The 17,238-nt window shown below is 38.5% G+C and overlaps 1 protein-coding gene and 1 long non-coding RNA gene across 2 annotated transcripts in view; both read left to right on the top strand.

Annotated features, from left to right (window-relative positions):
• Window positions 1-17,238, top strand: part of LOC105498714 (G protein subunit alpha q) — a 321,416-nt gene that overhangs the window by 440 nt on the left and 303,738 nt on the right. The gene's annotated exons all lie outside the window — the stretch shown is intronic.
• Window positions 7-17,238, top strand: part of LOC139358101 (uncharacterized) — a 46,352-nt gene continuing 29,120 nt past the window's right edge. The window contains exon 1 of the long non-coding RNA XR_011612427.1: window positions 7-16,034. This is a non-coding gene — a long non-coding RNA (uncharacterized lncRNA). The remainder of the gene's footprint in view (window positions 16,035-17,238) is intronic.

Genomic DNA, 17,238 nt, shown 5'->3' on the forward strand with positions numbered 1-17,238 from the left:
GTGAGTACCGCCCGGGGCCCCGCCGGGCCTCTGCGCCCCCAGCCCACCATCCTTGGCCCTGCGGGACAGCTGCCCTCTCGGCGTCCCCCGCCCCCCGGCGCCCCAGGCTAGCCCCTACCCTCCCGGGCGCGCCCCCGGCCACTGCCTTCACCCGCGCGGGCGCGCGGGCGCGTTACACACACACACACACACACACACCCAGATACTCACACTCAGGCGCGTTACACACACACACACACACACACACACACACCCAGATACACACCCAGATACACACACGCAGCAGAGGGGTCGCGGCTGCCCTGCCGGGTGTCTCGGCTTTTTTCTTTTTGGGTCCCTGAGGGCTGTGCCTTATCTGCTGTGCATCTGCTAAATGGCAGATCACTCCGGCCAGAGGCGCGGGGGTGGAAAGGTGGGCAGAGGGGTTGAACTTCCAGTGTCGTGGCCGCGGCATCCCATGGGGTGGTGGCGCGGGGAGCCGTGTGTGTGGCCCAGCGGGTGGCGAGCGGAGCTGGGGCACGTTGGGAGATGGCCTGCGGTGGGGTGGCCGGTGTGCATCCATTATCAGTGCCCTCTGGGGTCAGGAGGGAATGGGGGAACGGTGGGCAGATTCGCAACTGGATTCCCGGAGCACTGATGATGAGGAAGCCAAGTGGTTGGCCCTCCAAGGAAAGGGCCTGTGTATTGGGGGCGGGGCGGGAGGGCGAGCCCAAATGTGTCACAGAAGTGCTGTTCTCTAGCCACCAGACGATCGAAAGAAGGGAGCCTAGAAGAGTTTCTTGGCTAGTGGATGGTGACAGGCGTGATTCTCGTCTGCACCATTGCTTCTAGATAAAGATGAGGGTAGGGGAGTGTTGTGCTGTGTGGTTGTTGACAGCGACCGGTATCTTTTGTTTAATGAGGCAACCCAGATGTAGGCCTGAATTCACAATAGTTACTGCCGAAAACCAGTGCAGTCTCTCAGTTACTCTCTTGGCAACAAATAGAAACCTTTTGTTTAAAACACATAGCATTTTAATATCTTTGGAATCTGGGCTAGAAGGAAAACGGGAAGCATACAGGAAAAATTTTCCTCTAGTCTTGAAAAAAAATTCTGCTTTAGCTCTAAGTTAGCAAGAAAATGCCATTTCTCAAATAGAAATTTATTGATGGTTATCTCAGAGAGGATGTTCAGAATCAAGCGATCAGGATTCACATACAAGCCACAGTGACAGAACCCTGAGCTATTGTGGTGGGAAGAGCAAACAGCTTTGCAGTAACAGGCCTGAAAAATGTCTTGTGTTCTGGATATTTGCATGTATAATAAATGTGTTTCTCAAACATTTCTGTAAGAAAAGAATATTGTACTGTCAGTTGGTGTTTGAGAAGCATGCATTTTCTTTCTTATCTTGAGCATTCCATTTGCTGGCTCAAGGAACCAATTGCCTTTGGGAATGAACTGCTTATGTACTGGATCATTTACAAGCAGGAACAAAATATACTGATCACACACATAGTTACTAATAGTTAATTCACATGACATGCTTTATGTCTTCATTTTGAAACTCAGATAAATGGGCACATGTTTATAAAGAACTGAAGGTGAAACACTAGATGAAAGAGGTGGGCTTAGGGGAATGAAGCCAGGGAGGAGGCAAACTGCAGTTGGAAAGTAAAGATTTTTTTTTTTTTTTTAATTCTCATTTTGAGCTACTTCTAATGGCTGAAAACAGGCAGTTGAATGTTTTCTGAGTTCTCAAGATTGAGAAGAAAATAAAGAACAAAAGAAATATGTAGAGTGTTTAAGTGCATGATTAAGGGGAAAAGCACGTATTTTAGAGAGACTTGTTTTAAGAATTGTTTTGTTTCTTCTGTTGCCCTGTTGACAGTCTTTGTTTCTGTTTAACTGTGAACTGGGCAGTTGAGGTCTCTCCAGCCAACCCTGTTTGCCTGAAAAGTGACAGCTCTGAGTTTCCCAGCAGCTAAGAGTTGAAGCCCGGGGAACCGGTTTGTCAATGGGCCTAGGTTTGAATGTTTAAGGGAAATACACTTACATGGATGCTTAATTCCATACTGTGTGTTTAAATAACACTGTGCTTTTAAAAATGAACTTGGAGATAATTTTCTGAGAAAAAGTGTAAACCAGTTTTACTGCTAAAGTGGTGGTAGTGTGGAGAACTTTTTTTTCCTCTTATTCGCGGAACATCATGCAAGTATTGTTACTGCTTCATGTTCTTGGTATGTTGCCTTTGCAACATAAATACCACAATACACTATATAGTAATGTACGCTAAATGTGGATTTGTGCGTGCATGTGTGTGTATGAGTGTGATTTCAGGAGTTTTTGAATCCAGGATGGTTGATTTCAACAAGGAAGATATTAGGGAAGGATTTCATTTGAGGAATTCCTGATTTGCTGCTTTGATGAGTAGACTGAATGTTCTGGTTCCTTCTATCATTTAAACAAAACCTGTCCAGAGGAGATTATAGAATGTATCCATTCACAGTTTAAAGATCTACTAATATTTTTAACCAGTTTATGGAGGAATAACTGTATTTTGAAATGAAATTCAGTATAAAATTGTTTTCAAAGTAAATTTTAGTTCAAGACTTGATGCCATGTTAATGGAAAAGGATTTGTTTGACAGGGATAAAAGTGGGTACCCTTGCATTTGCTCATACAATTATTTACTTTTGTATATTAATAATATGGAGACATTTAAAAAGGCAAGTAGTAGGTACCTGACTAGATGAAAGTATGGCAGTAAAATTTGGGCTATTTTGATTTATATTCGGCAACTGTGCTAATCTTCCAAATTTATTCCATATGCTTATATATTATATATTTTATTTTAACTTTAGAAATGTGAACCCTGAAATCTACCACTATAAGAATATTACATTAAATTTTGAATTATTTTCTTGTTGTCTTTTAACTTACTCATTCTTTGAATTCATTTATATTAGTGTTTATTTTGACACTCAAAACTTAGTCTCTGCATTCAATGTAGATACACAAGAGCATACTTCATTTTTACTTGGTTAATGTTTTTGTGTATTTTGTAGGTGTAAAGCACATATTTCCTTTAATTGATTAATTTTCATGAATATTCACTAAATATTTCTATTGGTGGTACGTAGATAACCTCATTTAATGTAATTTGTCTGTAAGTCTGTGTAATACAAATGGCCTTGAATGCCTGCTTCATGTTACATATAGTTATCCTGAAATTTTTTTCAGTTCCTAGAAGAAACATTTTTTTCCTGTTAACCTGTTCTTATTTTACATGTTTTTGAAGTCTTTTACTCTTTAGATCTTAATTATCAAATAGGATTTAGCAAACCCCCTTTAATTGATTGAATTATCGCTATTGAAACAGGCAAAGTTTAGGCCAGTCTTTTTTTTTTTTTTTTTGAGATGGAGTTTTGCTCTTGTTGCCCAGGCAGGAGTGCAATGGCTTGACCTCAGCTCACTGCAACTTCTGCCTCCCAGGTACAAGCGATTCTCCTGTCTCAGCCTCCCGAGTAGCTTGGATTACAGGCATACGCCACCACGCCTAGCTATTTGTTTTTTATATTTAGTAGAGCTGGGGTTTTACCATGTTAGGCTGGTCGCGATAGGCCAGTCTTAAATGGAAGACCTTAAATGCTCTTGGAATTCTGAACTGAATTTTGTATATGAGCATAGATTTTCTTCCTGTTGTACACTGCAGACATATGAGAGTATGAGTTGTGTCTGTTTTACTCACTATTAAATCCCAGCTTCAAGCACAATATCTAACTCGTAGAATGTTCTCAATAAATATTGGCTGAGTAAATGAATTTATTTATTACCATCCTGCTGGAAATTAGAACAGACAATAATGAATACATTTATAGCAACATAGGAATATATAGTGTTTTTATCTGTGGCAGATATAATCAGGATCTTAAAAAAATTGTGCGTAACTCTTTGAGCCAATTGATTATAAATGCATTCCAGGATAGGAAGTGTTAATGTAAGATGTTGCATCACACATTAAATCAGTGTATTACAGTTCTGTACTGGATGCATTTGAGAATGGTAACAGTCATGCTTAAAGCATGAAAGTTTAAAGAAAAGAAAAGCCGTTCTATATTTTTATTACTTTTTATCGTGTAGAGGCTAGTTTAACCCTCTCATCTTTTTACCATACAGTTTTCTCCATGGTACAGGGCTCAGTGAAGTTTTAATATTCTGTAGACCACAGGTGATGCCTAACTGAGTGTGTGTGATTGACCTATACAATAACATGAGCAAACCCACCATAATTAAATACAGAATTTCAGGAATTGCAGTTAAAACATTTTTAATATGAAGGATATGCATTTGTACTGAAAGCTGTACAGTTTTAGACCAAGAAAGGGCTTGGAAGGCTGGAAATGCTGTAGCGAATTTAAACTGTATGGGGAGTTAATTTCTAAACATCTGGAAAAGAGCACGCTTTCCACTACCCCTCAGTAAAGTTCACTGGAGTGGGTGTGTTGATTGCCTGGATTAACCTAGAGGTCAGTGCCATCTAGGATGGTGACTTAGAATCGTTGAATGAAAGCCTTGGTCTAAGTAGCCTCAATAACAACAGCTCCCTAGAAATAGCAAAATAATGGTGTTTATGAGACTGCTTTAAGGACTAACAGGTTTTATTTTTTGCTACTCTTTTAGTTTCCAAGTGTTGAATATGTTTCTGAATGTCAGGATTTATTTGGATACAGTTCCCTTTTTTTGTTGTTGTTGAAACAAAGTACTTATAGTTTATATCAGAAGAGCAAAGTGGGAATATCCTCCATAAAAATCAAAACTGTGGCTCTGACTGTGTAACAAAGCCTTCAGAGTAAGATTTTTGCATTGAACTATGTAGATTCATTGTCTGGATCTCCATATAATGTCCCATCCTGTACCCCTATATGCTATTTCTTCATATGGCAAATCTGGCACAAATTAAAACCCTGCTGAACAGTGAAAATATTGCAGGTTTATCTATTCACATATTTTAAAGTAAGTTTAGAAAGGAGAACCAGAAGACTAATTCAGTAGCTATTTTGTTTAATACAAATAAATTTGATATAATCTTTTTCATTAAAAAAGAAAACCAACTCAGCTCTACTTTAGGAGAAATGGCTTATGTTCAATTTTCAGAAGTGCCTATTGAAAACAGTTACGATTTTTATTACAGATGAATTTTTTAGGACCTGAAACAGGCTTTGCAGTTGTGAGGCTGCGTGCTATGCTAAACTTAGCAGAAAAAAGGAACAGATTTTTCTTTATGATCCAGGCAAACTTAACTTGAAAAGAAATTAACAAGATTTTCTAAGAAAGGTTTTGATTCCAGCATTCATATTAATTTTTCCTTAAGGGGAGTTATTCGTTCCGTTAATATTAGTGGAAATGTTGATTGGATGTTGTAGAGGGAAAATAGGGAGCTCAAAGGGTACATCTTGGAAGAGAGAGAAGCCATTTTATAAGGAGGTTAGGATTGCTTTCTCCCTGAGAAGGTGGAGGGAATCTGTTTCCTCTGTATTGGGTTGAGGAAAATACAAGTATGTGAAGCAACAAATTTAAAAGTCGAATTTCCTGGTTGGAGCGGGAGGCAGTCACATTTTTCAAAGGAAAACTTTTGTAATGCCTTTTAAGTCATGTTAAGATCTCTGTAGACTTAATCCTAGGGAAGTGTGAAATAGCACTAGAAGGTAAAATGTGCGATTGTTGGTAATTAAATCTGTGGCAATAACTGACTACAGTAAACCGTGAACGTTTACTCTTGTTCTGCCAAATGGAGTAACATTAAAGAAAGAGCTCCCCTCAGACCCAAACACAATTTTGTGTGAATAGCTGTTACTAATAAAATTATAGGAAGTTGTTCAACAAGCACCTTTGATTTGTTACATTACCGATATGTAAAAATCTGTCTGATTTCTCATCTAACATGTAGTAAAAAGGACCTAGGCATACTGACGAAATTAGTTAACACATCCTAGGTGGTCATCAATGTAGGCTTTACAAACAAAAATAAATGTCCATATTGCGGTGCCGAGAATCCCAAATTGGATTCACTATGCAGCTGTGTTGTTAACGTTTATACATAGCCATAATCAGTGCAGAATATTTTGTTAAAAACCTTTATGGTTAATTTTAAAGAACAAAATTAGTATTATTTAAAAATCAAATTATGAAGATATTTCATATCCATTTTTTCAACATAACACTTGTCAGTTATTAAAAAATATTTCTTCTAATTTTTTTTTTTTTTACCAGGCATAACTTAACAGTTTCATGACAGAATGCTAGTCAAAGGAACAAATATGAGCACCTAGTATGTGCCAAATAATGTGCTGTATGAAATGCTCCTTATGTCTTATTTGCCAACAGGAAAGACTAAGCACTTTGCACAGTTCTTGTTTTGTAGCTGATGTCCTCATACTGACATGCCCTTCTGACTTTTATCCTTCCTGGCTTTGGCTTTTCTATTGGCATACACAGAAAAAGACAGAATAGTCTGAAGGCCATTGTAGGAGCTTCCTGGGGATCACAGGACTGGGGAATGCGGATGATCTTGAGAATCTGAACTCTGTCCTTTGGAATGTATCATTTTTTGCCTTTATGCATGAGAAACTGCTTATGACCACTTACCTTGTGTTTCTAAGTGGATTGGAAGCTCCATGAAGGCAAAGATCCTTGTTCCTGTATCTTTATCTCAGTTGCTGATGATTCTATTATCAGTAACTAGGGATGTGTGTGGAAAACTGGATTTCAAAACGAATGGAGGGTAATCGGAGGAAGTGAATTTAAATTCCCTGCTTTCTTCTAATAGGCATCATCCATATGTTCTCCATTTTCCACTCCTCTTTGCTGTTTTGTGGGCCACTGGGGGCACAGTAAAAGGAATTCTGTTTTAAAGATGGAATAGTTTTTGTCTTCTTGCCTGCCTCTCATTTGTTCTCTAGGGACAACGTTTCAGTTGAACATTCTCAGTGTTTCCAGTTAAAAGCCAATAGCAATTGATCCAGCTGTTTCAATGGAAAGCTGTTACACACACAAGTGTTTTGAAATTTGACAATCCGTGCACCTAATTTTATTACAGGATTAATCATGGATTGTGAACTATATGTCTGCTTTAGAAATAAAGTAGTTGTTTTCAAGGAAGTGTGTAATGGATTGTGGTGCAGTTGGAAAAGAAAATGTTACTAATGCCGTTATATTGTGTGTGTGTGTGTACACATAATAATTGACCCACAAATTAAAGAAAAAGAGATCTAGCCAGACTTTCTGGTTCTGATACCAAAAGCGAACAGTGATGTTTAGAAACATAGTTATATGTATTTCTAGGAGATAGCCTCATGTTTTTTCCCTTTGGAAAACTAAAATCATGAATTAATTGTGCTTTCCAAGAACCCGACTTTTTTTTTTTTTTTTTTTTTTTTGATCAGCATCACTTTCTAAAAAATAGAAATAGAATTTTTGTTTCTTTTATGTTGAAAGTTTTTTTTTTTTTCATTTTTATTGTTTCTTTTCTATATTTTCTTTTACTGTAGGGGCAACAGGGTGATTGGTGACATCTTCTACCGGCATGTAGTTACTGATAACTGCAGGCATCTAGTTGCTTCTAAAGAGGACTGCTTCTGTGATTTACCCACTTACTTTTCAGTCTGCCAGTGATTTCTGTAGCCCCCCTACCCATCCCTTCCATGTGAATACCATCCACCCATTTAATTCCTCATCAGATCTTTCTTAAATAAATGCTAAAGAGATTCCTCAGATTCTCTGACTGGCACATTTCCTTATGATTTAGAGAACTTCCAAGTTAGTGCTTCTGTGAGACATCATGTGGCTGTGAGCTGGTGAGAGGGGAAGTTGGGTGCTTTAATACATTTCAAAGGAAGGAATTTGTGAATGTGTGTTTAGGAGATGATTAACTTTCTTTTGCAATACTTACTCTGGTCTGCAAAGCAAAAATAAATTGTTACTGAACACAATGTAAAATTCTCCTTCCTTTTCCAGAGGGCAGGGACTTGAGATTGGTTCATGATTATCAACACAGAGTTAGTGAGCCCGTGCTGGATAATCTATCACAGGCCAGTGGGTTTCAGAATTGGATGCAGTGCATATGCTGGAAGAGGGGAGAAGGTGCTGTAGGCATGTGTAGGCATCTTTCTCATTTAATGATTTGAAAATCCTTTTCTCATATTTTCCTGATTATATTTCCATACAGGTAGTTAAGGGTGATGGCAGTAGCAGTGGCCTTTACTTTCGTTATTCCCAATCAGCCTGAGCACATTTTTGGGATGGGTTTGTTTTGATATTTTCTTGCCATGTGAATTGATATTTAGGACCTGCGCTTTGCAGAGCTCCTTCATTATAGTATGCGTTCTTTCTGCAGATGGCAAATGCAATTTTCCCCTTGTCCTAGAGAGATGACCCATTTCCTGTGACTTGTTCTAATAATACAAGATGACTTTAATTCTTGTTCAGTTTGCCTTTAAAAGATTGCCAGGTTTAACTCTCTTGTCTCCGTAACTCTTGTGATACATTTTTGAGCATTGGTAAGTCATGCAATAATTTAAAAACGATGGCAGACTGGTTTTGTGAAAGTTTTTTATGTTTAATTTTTGGCTAAATAAGCACCTTCTATGGCTGTGCATTTTGGATTTGTTACATACATCTTTTCTAAAATCTGTGACTGAAAGTGGGGTGAAGTATTCCTACCCTGCTTATGGAATCTTTTTTTCCCACAGAACTAACCTCAGGGTATTTTGATCATTTGCTTTTTCTATAGAAACCTGTAGATGAAGAGATTTCACCAGATGATCTCTAAGGACCATTTGAACTTTGAAGCTTTTTCTCCTTCTCCTTTGCGGCTTTGGCGTCTCGGCCGCTTTCTGCCCAAACTCACCCCTGGAGGAGGGGTCTGAGCTTGCTGCCGTCTCCAGCGGTGATGGGCTCTACCAGGAGGCATTGCCAGGTCTGGTGGCTCCTTCAGACTGGCCTGGCTCTTCTCTTTGCCCTCTGTAATAACTCCGAGTGCCCTGCAGTGGGGATCACTTTGACGGGGGCCTGTGAATGAAGCCTTAGTGAGTCTGTGCGGAGCTCCCCTGGTGCCGCCTGGCGTGCTGCTGATAGTTGCAATGTCTTCACAAGAACCGGTATCAGAAACCTCCTGTCATATCAGCATGGGTCTCTTGCTTCCTGCGGGAAGGGCGATATCCTGGGAGGCACAGAGGTGGAGCCCAAGAGACGCAGTGTTCCATCGCTGCTCGGCTCAGGACTGGGTCTTTTCTTCCGTATCCTCACGCAGCTTCCTTTGACTTACTACTGCTTTTTGTTTGTTTTTTTTCTTCATTGGTCATTAAGCATTGCTTCTCTTTAGTGTATGTGTGACAGAAGCCAAGCACAACATTGCTTTTCCTTTGCCTACAAATAATCTTGTTGCCCAAGCCCATCTCTGCCATTTTCAGTGATAGCTGGTTGGCCAGTGAGCCTGAGCGCTGGGAATGCCCAATAGGGCACATCTAGGGGGCAGCTTTATAGTTGGAGCTAGCAGGTCTCTTTTCTAGGAATTTCTAGGAAAGATTTAGAATTAAACATTGGATGGATCTTGTGTGTTCATTTCTTTTTCCATCACTGTGCCCTTAACTTTCTTGGGGCTTTCATTAAAACCAGAAAAAAAATAATGGTAGAAACATCTATAGCATGCATTCAAAGAAGTAAAGGATTTTTATAATTTTTTGCTTTAAAATATATCTAATGCTATGGCCTCTGAGCCATCCTCCGTTGGCATGACCATGATCAGAGAAACCTTAAGAAATCAGCTTTGCCAGGTGTGATGGTTCACGCGTGTAATCCCAACACTTTGGGAAGCCAAGGCAGTGAGATCGCTTGAGCCCAAGAGTTCAAGACCAGCCTCGGCAACATGGTAAGACCTGGTCTTTGCCAAAAATACAAAAATTAGCAGGGCGTGGGTGCTTATGCCTGTGGTCCCAGTTACTTAGGAGTCCGGATGGTCAAGGCTGCGGTGAGCTGTGATCGTGCCACTGCACTCCAGCTTAGGTAACAGAGTGAGACCTTGTCTTTTAAAAAAAAAAAAAAAAAAAAGAGGCAGCTTTCTGTGTCCCTCATTTGCATTCTGGACAAAGACTCTGTGGCCAAAGAAAGAGCAGCTGGACTCTCATGCTAGTTCTGGAGAAACTGTAAGAAAAGCTTAATTCCGCTGGAGGTGCCAGGCAGGCAATTGGCATTCCTAGGCCCACTTTACTCCTGGCCGAGGGCCTTCTCCTCATCATCTTATCAGCGTTGGGCTTCCTTACCTTGATCTCACATTAGCAGTTGAATGGGTGCCAGGGAAAGGAACAGGCTTAGATAGGGTAGAGTAATAGGCAGTCCCATGGGGCTTGGAAGGGCAGAGGGTGTTGATGCCAATAGGGGTAGCGCTGTTGTGTCTTTGCTGGGCTCTGGAGAGGAGAGAAGAGCAAAGGAGAGGTGCCTCATGCCTTGGATTGATGTTCTCAGTCAGGAAGAGCCAGACCAATGCTGCCTCTTCTGGCCGCCTCCACCATCCTACCACGTGTTTTCATCCTCATTGTCAAATCCACTGTGCCCTTCCTCACCCAGATGGTGGGTTGGGAGAGGAGCAAGTAAGTGTAGAAGCCTTGGTGGGATGGGAGTAGTTTGTGTTGCATGTACTCATTCCTGTCCTTTTGTTCCCAGAGGTGGTTAAATAGGTAAGTGTAGAACTCTCAGTAAGCTGTGTCCTGAGAAAAACCGGTGACAGAGTATAAAGAAAATTTGCAACATGTTTCTTCCATTTTTTTTTTTTTTTTTTCTGTCAGCTGTTTCAGGTGATAGAAATGCATCTATTACTGTTCTGAGAACTCTGCTAATCCTGTGATGGGTTATGAGATGTCTCTTGAGACATCCTTGCACAGGAAATCTGCTTTTGCTTGACTTGCATCTCCTATAGTAAAATAGCTTTCAGTTGCCCACGGCAATAAATAAATAAGCAATATCATGAGATATTCTTGCCAGGTAGAGTCATGCAAAGTGGAGGCATATAATGTAGAAATAACACCTTTTAGCTGAGAAAAGGCACCTATCAATTGAATGTATGCTCTTGTGTCTTGTTCATATTCTGGGCCATTACATCCAAGCCTAAGAGTAGACTTTTTCCCTAGGATTTTTAAAGGTTCCTAAAGTCTCTTTCTTTTCTTTCTTTCTTTCTTTCTTTTTTGAGTTGGAGTCTCACTCTGTCACCCAGGCTGGAGTGCAGTGGTGCGATCTTGGCTCACTGCACCCTCCGCCTCCTAGGTTCAAGTGATTCTCCTTCCTCAGCCTCCCAAGTAGTTGGGATTACAGGCGCCCGCCACCACACCTGGCTAATTTTTTGTATTTTTAGTAGAGATGGGATTTCACCATGTTAGTCAGGCTGGTCTTGAACTCCTGGTCTCAGGTGATCCACCTGCCTTGGCCTCCCAAAGTGTTGGGATTACAGGCATGAGCACCGTGCCTCGCCTAAAGGTTCCTAAAGTCTCTTTCTAATTATGACTGATATTCAAAATGAAGCTGCATATATTTTGGACAATTTGAATAATTTTTTATAATTTGAGAGAAAAACTCGGTAATGCAGAAACAAAAGGTACTTGAAATGAAACTTTATATTTTTATTTATCAATTACTTCCTAATGGTCCAAGAATTAATGAATTGCCAAGCATTATCTCCTTTTGGAGTCAAGTTTGGCTCTGACATGGAGTATGGAGATGGAAGGTTCTTGCTGTCTTCAAGGGCTAATGAATGGATGTCCTCAGAACATTCTACTTTCTCCTATTTTGCCGTGGGTTACCATCTAAGATGTTATCCAAATCACATTAGAAACGATTACAAATTTTGTGCACATACCACTTCTTGTAGTGATGAGTCCCATGCATTTTCTCATCTTATATGGGAGAAAATACCTGTATGTTGCTTTATCATTTTCAGAGAAACAGTTTGTGTTTCCTTATCCAATACATCTTGGTAAAGAATGGCATTGTAATGGAGGAAATTATAGGACTTCATCAATATTTTGTTAGGGAAATCCTGATTCCAAGTATATTTTCATCAAAATCACTAGCTCTGTCCTTTGAGAAATGTATTTTCTGTAGGGCTTTCTACTCTAGGCCATGCTTCTTAGGGGAACAGATTCTTCTGTAGTAGGTGGGAAGATGTTTCTAAACCCCTGGAGTCTACCTGTGAATTGCTACTCAAATTACAGTGTATCCATCTCAGAATTAATTAATGTGTTGTTCATCCCTAGTCCTTAATTGTGGGTTGACACAATGATTTCTATTAAAAATATTCTTTATGTTTTATACTATAATGTATCTTTAAGCAGTATGCTATGGCCTGAATTTACGTTGTCTTTTATTCTCTTTTTGGAATGACGTAAGAGCACCTGAGATACTGTCCTTTGGTGGTTTGGTTGTTTGTTAAAATAGTAAGAAAAAAAAGTTTAGTAAGGAGAAAAACTATTGTGCTTAATAGACAGTCCAAGTTTGAGTTGAGAAGAAATGTTTATTTTCTTCCACTTAAGAATTTTCTGATGTTCTTAAGAAATACATTATGTTGTTTTCATGCTAGTCTTTGAAAGAATGACAACCCACATTCTGTTATTTAATTACATTTTTTATAGCCTGTTTTTCAGTGATTTTGAAATTTTACAAGTAATGCAAATTTTTTGCACAAAATTTAATAAAGCGTTTTAAAATGTATTCATAAATTTATCAAAAATATACCAGTCTAACCTAAGAACCGTGCTCTCTTTTTGCACATTCCTTTATAGTCTGTTTTATTTTTCTGTTTTTTTTACATAGATGTGATCAATTTAACATTAGGTTGTAAGCATTTTTTATGTGACTATGTAGACTTCATATTAGCATTTGAAAGGACTGTATAAGATTCTTTTGAGAAGATATGTATTGTTTACTCTTTTTTTTTTTTGTACATTTAGGTTTCTCCCAATGATTTCGTTTTAAAAATAATGCTGTGATGAAGTTCTTGGTGGAGATAGCTTTTTAAAACATGCACTCAGACAATTTTGTTAGAATAGATTCATAGAAATGTTATTTCTAGGTCTGAGGATATGAAAAATTTTACAACCTTGGTTATACATACCCAAAACATGTTCTGAAATGATTTTATACAGTTTGCAGCATCATGAACAATATTATTAGAATACTAGTAAGTTAGTAGGCAAAAATGGTACATAGTTCTAAATTTTGCATTGATTTGATCATTTTCCTGTATGTTTGTTTCTAGTTGAATTGCTTCTTTTATGAATTGTTTCATTTCCTTTGCCTATTTTTGAGCTCCAGACCTAGAAATGAAATTAGCCTTTTGTCATTTTTATTGCCAAAAACGTAACGCCAGTCTGTTGTTTTTCCTTTTCTTTGTTTTGTATTATTTGATACAGAAGTTTTTAACTACTATAAGCCAAAACTGTTGATCTTTTGCTATTCTGTTTTAAAATAAAAATCATGATCTGCTTTAGATATTCCATGAAAGCTAGATTTACTGCCATTGTTATGGGCAAAACTAGGTTGAATGTAGTGTGTTATACGTCACTGATGTATGGTTCTTTTTCTTTCAAAATAAAGATGAAATGTACATATAAGTTTCAGTGTCACAGATGACACAGCGTAAGCTGTTCTATGTGTAATAGGATTTTTTCATTCAGTAATACGTAGAATGTCTTGCCATGTTAATATAAATATTTTGGATCCTATTTATGGCTTTTTAGTGTTTCCATGCATTTTGAATCATACAGTGGTGTGATGCAGCTAGTTTGTACCTGCTCACAAAAGCCAGTTTTGAACATTTTTCTGTCTCAACTCTACATTTAGTGAACGAACTTTGGTAGCTTGAAATCAGACAAGGTGCTAGGGTTTACAACACAGAAATTGGCAGATAGAGATTAGGGCTTACTCCCGTCTCTGGAAGACCTCATTGTTAAATACCAGCACACTGCCATTTATACCTGATACCTTTTAATGAATATTTACTTTGATTCTATTAAGAAAATGTTATAATCAGTGCTACAGTGAACATTGTTGGGTATTTTTGCATGCTTGTATGATTGTTTTCATGCACATTTTTTAGAGTTTGATTATCAGCTGTTTTGGTCCATAACATAACATAACGTAACATAACACAACGTAACATAACACAAATAAATAACAGTTTTAGCTGTCATTGGATTATGTCAATTTAATGGGTAAAAAAAAAGACATCTCGTGTTTATTTGCATTTTATTGAATCAATATTCATTTTACAGTTTTTTCTAAACTGCGTACAAAATATACTAACAAAATCACAAAATATGCCTACAAAAATAATTAACAGATGCCTCAACTTATCATTTGAATTAGATTTTCTGTCACTTTTAGCTTTCACTTTTTTTCTATATTTCTTTTTTTTTTTTTTTTTTTTGAGACGGAATCTTGCTCTGTCGCCCAGCCTGGAGTGCGGTGGCGCAATCTTACCTCACTGCAACCTCTGTCTCCCAGGTTCAAGTGATTCTTCTGCCTCAGCCCTCCCGAGTAGCTGGGACGACAGGCACCTGCCACCACGCCTAGCTAATTTTTTGTATTTTTAGTAGAGAGGGGGTTTTGCTGTGTTAGCCAAGATGGTCTCAATCTCCTGGCCTCATGATCCGCCCACCTCAGCCTCCCAGAAGTGCTGGGATTACAGGTGTGAGCCACTGTGCCCGGCCTAATTTATGTATTTCTAAAAATTTGATGGTTTTCTTTATGGAAGGATGGAGTGCCCTAGGACAAATGTCTCCAAGGGGGAAAAAAACAGAACTGATAAGATTAGATGATAGATTTGGCTATATGCAGAATTGTTCTGAAGCACAACAGTTTTAAATGGTGATGAAGTCCAGTTTATCTACTTTGTAAGACTTGCTTCTGTTTTTTGGTCTCATATGGAAGAAACCATTGGAAAAATCCAAGGTCACAAAAATTTACCTCTCTTTTCTAAGAGTTTGTAGTTTTAGGTCTTACACTTTGAGTTGATTTTTGTATATGGTGTGATGTGAAGTTTCAACATAATCCTTTGCGTGTGAATATCCAGTTGTCCTATGTTGAAACAAACGTATTCTTTTCTCATTGAGTTGTCTTGGTATTCTTGTTGTTAATTAATTTTTCTTATCTTTATTACTTTTTTCTTGCAGTTTTTCTGGATTTATTTTTTACTTTTTCTTGAATTAAAGTTCTTAGATTTTTTTTTTTTCGAGACGGAGTCTCACTCTGTCACCCAGGCTGGAGCGCAGTGGCGGAGCGATCTCAGCTCACTGCAAGCTCTGCCTGCCGGTTCACACCATTCTCCTGCCTCAGCCTCCCGAGTAGCTGGGACTACAAGAGCCCGCCACCATGCCCGGCTAATTTTTTATATTTTTAGTAGAGACGGGGTTTCACCATGTTAGCCAGGATGGTCTCCGTCTCCTGACCTCATGATCCACCCGCCTTGGCCTCCCAAAGTGCTGGGATTATAGGTGTGAGCCACCGCACCCGGCCAATTCTTAGATTATTTTAAAAAATACTTTCTCAATTTGAATTAGTAATGTTTAAGGCTTTGTGTTTTTTTACATGTCTCTGTGTAGCATTCTTATCCTTTTACAGATATTCTAAAATTACAATTTCTATTTTTATTTTTGAACCAGGATTGTTTAATATATTTTAAATTTTTCAAGTGGTTGTGATTTTTTTTCAACCTTTGTTATTTATTCTGAGGTCATTTTGATAGAATATGGTCTGTACTGTTTTTAATTTTTGAAATTTATTGTAGTCTAATATATATAGTCAAGTTTTATTTCATGGGTACATAAAATGCATACGTGTGTATGTCTTAAAACCATAAATATATGTGTATTATATAATTTTATTACTTAGATTTGCTGCTAATCTCCTTTATATTGTGTGTGAATCTGCCGAGTACTGAGAATTCTGCAGAAGTCTTTCATGACTCTCGTGTTTGTGGCATTTTCTCCTATTTCCAGAAATTTTGCTCTATGTAAGTACAGTTACGCGTTGCTTAACAATGGGGATACCTTCTGAGAAATTTGTGGCCAGGTGTGAGCCTTCTAGAGTGTACTTACACAAATCTAAATTGTATAGCCTACAACACACATATAGGCTGTGTGGTAAAGCCTATTGCTCCTAGACTGCAAACCTGTAAAGCATGTTATTGTACTGAACACTGCAGGCTTTTGTAGCACAGTGGTAAGTATTTGTGTGTCCAAACATATCTTAACATAGAAGAGGTTCGGTAATAAAAGATAAAATATGGTATACATAGATTGCACTTACCATGAATGGAGCTTGCCGGCTGGAAATTACTCTGGGTGTCAGTGAGTGGTGAGTGAATGTGAGGGTCTAGGACATGACTGTACACTTTTGTGCAACTGGCAGCTCGGTAGGTTTGTTGCACAAGCATTACCACAAACACGTGAGTAATGTGTTGTATGATAGCTACGATGTCACTAGGCGATAGGAATTTTTCAGCTCCATTATAATCTTGTGGGACCACAGTTATTTATGTGGTCTGTTATTGACTGAAACATTGTTATGTGGTGTATGACTGTATTCTTATCAGGAACATAAAAAAATCGATGATAATTAAAAGTTTGTCATGACCACATTACCTTTTATGTAAGTTAATGCTATTATATCTTGAACTCAGCATTGTTGAGTATTATTATTGTTCTTTTGTTTGCATTTACTTGTTGTATGTCTCTCATTTATTTTCAACTATTCTTTGTTTTTGCTACCCTCAAAAGTTTGTTTTTTTTTTTTTTTTTTGAGACTGAATTTGGTTCTGTTGCCCAGGCTGGAGTGCAGTGGCGTGATCTCGGCTCACTGCAATCTCTGCTTCCCGGGTTCAAGCAATTCTCCTGCCTCAGCCTCCTGAGTAGCTGGGATTATAGGCATGTGCCACCACACCTAGCTAATTTTTGTATTTTTAGTAGAAGCAGGGTTTCACCATGTTGGCCAGATTGGTCTTGTGATCCGCCTGCCTCGGCCTCCCAAAGTGTTGGGATTACAAGAGTGAGCCACCACGCCCGGCCTAAAGTTTTTGTTTTTTTAAACCTCAGCTTGAGTGAGTCTTTTCCTAAAATAGTTGAGTTTATTCTTCTTACACTTGATGTATGATGAATATGGTTAGGGTTTATTGGCATCTGATTTCTGTTTTCTGATTCTTTTTTGATTTCTTGCAG

This window comes from Macaca nemestrina, chromosome 14 (assembly GCF_043159975.1).
Source record: "Macaca nemestrina isolate mMacNem1 chromosome 14, mMacNem.hap1, whole genome shotgun sequence".
NCBI lineage: Eukaryota > Metazoa > Chordata > Mammalia > Primates > Cercopithecidae > Macaca > Macaca nemestrina.